The sequence below is a fragment of the Nicotiana sylvestris genome, chromosome 6 (genome assembly GCF_000393655.2).
Source record: "Nicotiana sylvestris chromosome 6, ASM39365v2, whole genome shotgun sequence".
Taxonomy (NCBI): Eukaryota; Viridiplantae; Streptophyta; class Magnoliopsida; order Solanales; family Solanaceae; genus Nicotiana; species Nicotiana sylvestris.
The window spans coordinates 206,584,103-206,589,828 of NC_091062.1; positions in this window are offsets into that span (position 1 = coordinate 206,584,103).

Sequence of the window (5,726 nt, forward strand, 5' to 3'; positions counted from 1 at the left end):
ATATCTTGTAAATATATCAAGCTATCAAATTCATCAAACTCTATCTTAACTGTAACGACCCGACTGGTCGTTTTGCTTTCTAGAACTTTATTCTCCTAAATAAGACTCTCCGTACTTACTTTTACTGATTTATAACTTGTGGGGATGGTTGGTTCGGGATTTGAAAGAGTTTGGGTTGAAATTGGAACACTTGGCTCCTTAAGCTTGGCCTAAAAGGCCAAGTTTGATTTCGGTCAACATTTTAAGCAAACAACCTCGGAATCGAGATTTGACGGTTCTAATAGGTTTGTATGATAATTTTGAACTTAGGCGTATGCCCGGATCGGGTTTTGGATGATCCGGGAGCATTTTGGTCCTAATAGTGAAAGTTAGTTCTTGAAGAACTTTGAAGTTCTTTTAATTTGGTTTGGAGCGGGTTTTGATGATATCGTGGTCCGAATTAAATTTCGAGACCGAGAATAGTTTCTTAATGTCATTTAAGACTTGCACGCAAAATTCGGTGCCATTCCGAGTAGTCTAAGTATGATTCAACGCATTTGGCGAATTTGGAAAACTTGAAGTTTAAAGTTTGATTCAATTTGATTTTGGGGTATGATTCATGGTTTCATTGTTGTTTTCGCATTTTGAGAATTCTAGCAAGTCCGTATTATGATTACAGACCTGTTAGTGCCTTTGGACGGGGTCCCGAGTGGCTTGGGTGAGTTTCGGACCCCTCGAAGCTAAATGCATGAAACCAGATCTGCCCAGTTCTGGTTTCCTTCTTTGCGAACACGAAGGAACCATCGTGTTTGCGTAGGAGGAGTTGGGCTGGAGAAGGAATGCTCTTCGCATTCGCGATAGCCGCTCTGCGTTCATGAAGGTCTGGGCCAGTGACCTTTGCGTGAGGCCTCTCACGTTCGCGTAGAGTAGAGTAGTTGGGCCGGGCCAGCTTTGGTCTTCGAGTTCGCAAAGTCACCATAGTGTTTGCGAAGGTCTAGTCAAGCTAACCTTCGCGTTCGTCTGTCAGTTGTCGCATTCGCAATGAAAGGACTTCAGAGGGCCTAAGCCAATGGCCTTCGCGAACGCGAGGCCCCTGTCGCGTTCGCGATGAAGGGGGAAGCTGGGTAGTGAGTTTAAAAATCGGGTCTTAGGCATATTTGGGGTCATTTATTACATCCTTAGGCGATTTGGGAGCTTCAAAAGGGGAGATTTCTACCTAGCTTTGTGAGGTAAGTAATTTCTACCTAATACGAGTTTAATACATAGTTTATAGATAGATTACAACATGTAAATTAGTGAAAATTATGGGTTTAGAGCAAAACTTAGATTTTTTTATTAAAATGAGATTTAACCACAAAATTTGTTATGGAATGTAGTAAAAATTATATATTCTTGATCCTAAGGTTATGGGTAACAACTTTCTTAGAAAATTTTCGGAATCCGGGCATGTGAGCCCAGAGGTGAATTTTAGGAATCTTGCAATATGGGTTGGGTAATCACTCTAATAGTGGGAATATGACCTTTTGAGCCTATATTGATTAGTTTTTATGTTATTTGGATAGTTACGGATTGTTCGACACTAAATTGAGGGTTTAGGCTTAAGCTTGGACCGGGAAGTAGCCCTTGAAGTGAGGTAACTCTCTTTTCTAACCTTGTAAGAGGGAAATTTCCCTATCGGTGAACTAAATTAATATATGATTATTTATGGGGGCTACGTACACACGAAGTGATGAGAGTCCATACGTAGCTACTATTCTTATTATGTCCGGGTAGTTCTAGGCTTACACCATGCTTTGTGGACAGCGTTATCTGAACATCTTTTGTTGGTTTGCGTTGAATAAAACTATGTTGAGAATTTTAAGATTTCAAAGGGTTTCAAGTAAATTATTATTTTGAAAAGAATTGAGAAGAACTTTGTTATATTTATATTTAACCGCGTCGCAAGTATATTCCGCGAGCGGGGTGACTATTTCCACTACTCTCATGGGAGCGGGTCGTTCGCCTCGACAGGTTAATAGATGCATCTATGGTTCGCGCTATTCAACCCTCTGGCAGTACACATTTTATTATTATGTTGGATCGAGCCATATGACCTCGGCATAACTTACGCATGCTATTATTTGGACTTTCCGTGACATGTGTTGCTTTAATGCATTGAATGTAAATTGTTAAATGATATGACCGGACTTGACATTATATTATGAAAGAAGAATTTATCACTTCCTGTTGTTAAGCTTTCAGTATTATTTATGATATCCTTGCTTAGCATAACACTTTAGTTATATTATTGTTAGCTCTAGTAAGTGTCATGTCGACCGCTCGTCATTACTTTTTCAATGTTAGACTGGATACTTACTAGGTACATATTGTTTATGTACTCATACTATGCTTCTGTACTTAATTGTACAGGATCTGAGGCAGGCGCATCTAGTTATCCACCAGCCACGCATACTTGATCCCCCAGCTTGAGACTTTATGGTGAGCTGCCCTCTCGAGCCGTTCTGTAATAGCCGGAGTCTCTTCTATATCTTTATTTTCTGTCTATTTCCTTTCAGACAGTAGGATAGCATGGTTTTGTATATTCTACTAAATTTCCCACATACTTGTGATACCGGGTCTTGGAACACACTAGTAGACTTATGATTTTGGATTTGTTTACATAATTTTGGTTTTCACTTATTTGCTTTAGCTATAGTTGTGTTTTAAATGGCAAGTTTCTAAACCTTTTAATAAAATGAGAAGATAATATCCACTTAGCAACCTATTTAAACCGGAAACTACTAGATTGTTTAGTATTGGCTTGCATAGCAATAGTGTTGGGCGCCATCACGGTCTGTAGTGGAATTGGGCTGTGACATTAACATATTACGTAAATATATTAGTTCATTTCTATGACGACTTGGCCGGTCATCTTAAGAATTTACGCCCCGATCCCCTATTAACTACTTTCCCCAAGTTTGTTTCTACTATTTTGATTTGCCAGGATGTTTAGTTTTGAGTTTCGGAGAGTTTTGGGACACTTAATCCCTAAATGAGAGCTTAAGTTTTGGAAAGTTGGTCGTAGTCGGAACAATATGAAGACGGTCTCGGAATAGAAATCCAATGGTTCCGTTAGCTCCATTGGGTGATTTCGGGGTTAGGAGCGTGTTTGGATTGTGTTTTGGAGGTCCGTAGCTAATTTAGGCTTGAAATGCCGGAAGTTGAATTTTTGAAGTTTCCGATTCGATAGTGAGATTTTGATCCGAGGGTCGGAATGGAATTCTGGAAGTTGGAGTAGCTCCGTAGTGTTGAATGTGACGTGTGTGCAAAATTTCAGATCATTCGGACGAGGTTTGATAGACTTTTTGATCAAAAGCATATTTTTAGAGTTTTTGGAATTCTTAGGCTTGAATTCGATGAAAAATAGGTATTTTGATATTGTTTTGAGCGTTCTGAAGGTTGGAACAAGTTTGAATGATGTTTTAGGCTTGGTTGGTAGGTTTGTTTGAGGTCTCGGGGGCCTCGGGTGAGTTTCGGATGCTCAACAGATCATTTTAAGTTGTAAAAAAATTGTAGATTTTGTTCAGCTGTTGTAGAGGAATTTTACTCTTCGCGTTCGCGAGTGGGCCCTCGCGTTCGTGAAGAGTCAGTTGAGGAAGGTGAAAATTAAGCCTTTGCGTTCGCGAGGAAGGCACTGCATTCGTGAAGGGCTAAGTGTTTGTACATCGCATTCGCGTTGGTGGTGTCGCATTCGTATAGAAGAAAATGAGTGACTAAGTTTTAGTAGATTTAATGCATCGCGTTCGCGATAGGTGGAATGCGATCGCGAAGGCCTGTCTGTGCAAAACATCGCGTTCGTGAGGTATTGACCGTGATCGCGTAAGAGGAAAATGGTCAAAATCATTTTGTGCTTCGTGAACGCGAGGGTTTGACCGCGTTCGCGAAGAAGGAATTACCTGGGCAGATATAAGATTTCAAAATCGAGGGTTTAGCCATTTTTATCAAAACTTAAGCTTGGGAGCTTGGATTTGGGTGAGATTTTAAGGGATTTCAGATATATCGATTGGGTAATGATTCTAGACTCCTTTTTGCTTGTAACCCATTAATCTAAACATGAATTCATCCTTTAATTTCGAAATTTGTATGAAAATTGGGGAAAAGTTCTTAGACCAAGAAATTGAGTTTTAATTGGGGGTTTGAAATCGGATTTGGATAATTTTGGTATAATTAGACTCGTGAGAGTTTGAGAATTCTGAAACTATAAATTTTACCCGATTCCGAGATGTGGGCCCGAGGGGCATTTTGGTCATTTTACTTAATTTCGCGTATTAGCTTAGAATTTAATTGTAGAATCAGTTACTTGAAGTGTTATTTACATTATACGATTGAATTGAATAGATTTGGGCCATTTGGAGTCGAGTACTCGTGGCAAGAGCGTGGTATCAGGTTGATTTTGATCTGGTTCAAGGTTAGTGGCTTGTCTAACCTTGTGTAGGGGACCTTTCCCTTAGGATATGATATATTTGATAAGTGAAATGCCTTGTACGTGAGGTGACAAGCGCGTACTTGAGCTAATTGTTGAAAATCCGGTTTTTTCTTAAGTATTTCAATTAAGTTCTTTTTCCTGTTTTATTCCACTTGCGTATTTAGCCTGTTGCTAGTTTAGGAAAGCATGTTTAGTTGACTTAATTGCCTATTTGCCTAAATTGCCTTAATTGCATTACTTGAAGCATGTTAGGCTAGAATTAACTGTTTACTTGGTATGGAATTTAGCTTAATTGGGTATTCTTGTGTTGCTACTGTGTGTTTTTTACTTTAGGACTACGGGAGGGCATCCCGGGAGATCCCTTGTACGTATTTATGATCTGAACTGAGGTGCGGGATACCAAGAGATCCCTGACACGTATATTTAGGATACCAAGAGATCTTCGGGATACTAAGAGATCCCTAGCATATAATTGAGGATACCAAGAGATCCTCGGGGTATCAAGAGATCCCTGGCACGTATATTGAGGATACCAAGAGATCCCTAGCATATATTGAGGATACCAAGAGATCCTCAAGATACTAACAGATCCCTAGCATACAATTTAGGATACCAAGAGATCCTCGGGATACCAAGAGATCCCCGACTATCATCCTGGTTATGAGTGGCATTTCCTGGTGTTTGCCTTTATTTTTGTTTCCGTTATTGTACTCTTATTAACTTGTATAGATCCTTACTGTAGATTTTCAATTTTACTGCTTACCTTATCGTGTCATCTTTATATTTATTTAACCTCAGTAGGGCCCTGACCTTTCCTCGTCACTACCAATCGAGGTTAGGTTTGGCACTTACTGATTACTGTTGTGGTGTACTCATGCCCCTTCTGCGCATGTTTTTCATGTGCAGATACAGGTATCGCTACTCAGGCCTATCATCCTTGAGGAGGCATCTGCTCTAGAGACTTCGAGGTACATCTGCCGCGTCCGCAGACCGAGAAGTCCCTTTCTATTCATGCTTTTAGTATTTAGCCCTTTTGTATTTTTCTATTCTTATGAGACATTCCGAAGTTAGAGCTATGTAGTATTGATCTTAGCTTGTGATTCGTGGGTTTCCGGGTCTTGGATCTATGTATTGGATAGTGAGAGTTAAATATGGTGTATGCCGAGCGGCACATTCAAACACTGTTATTACTTTATTACTGTTTTAAAATGTTTTACTTTCGCAAATTTTGGTTTTCTTCCGCAATTTAGGCTTATCTAGTCGTAGAGACTAGGTGCCGTCA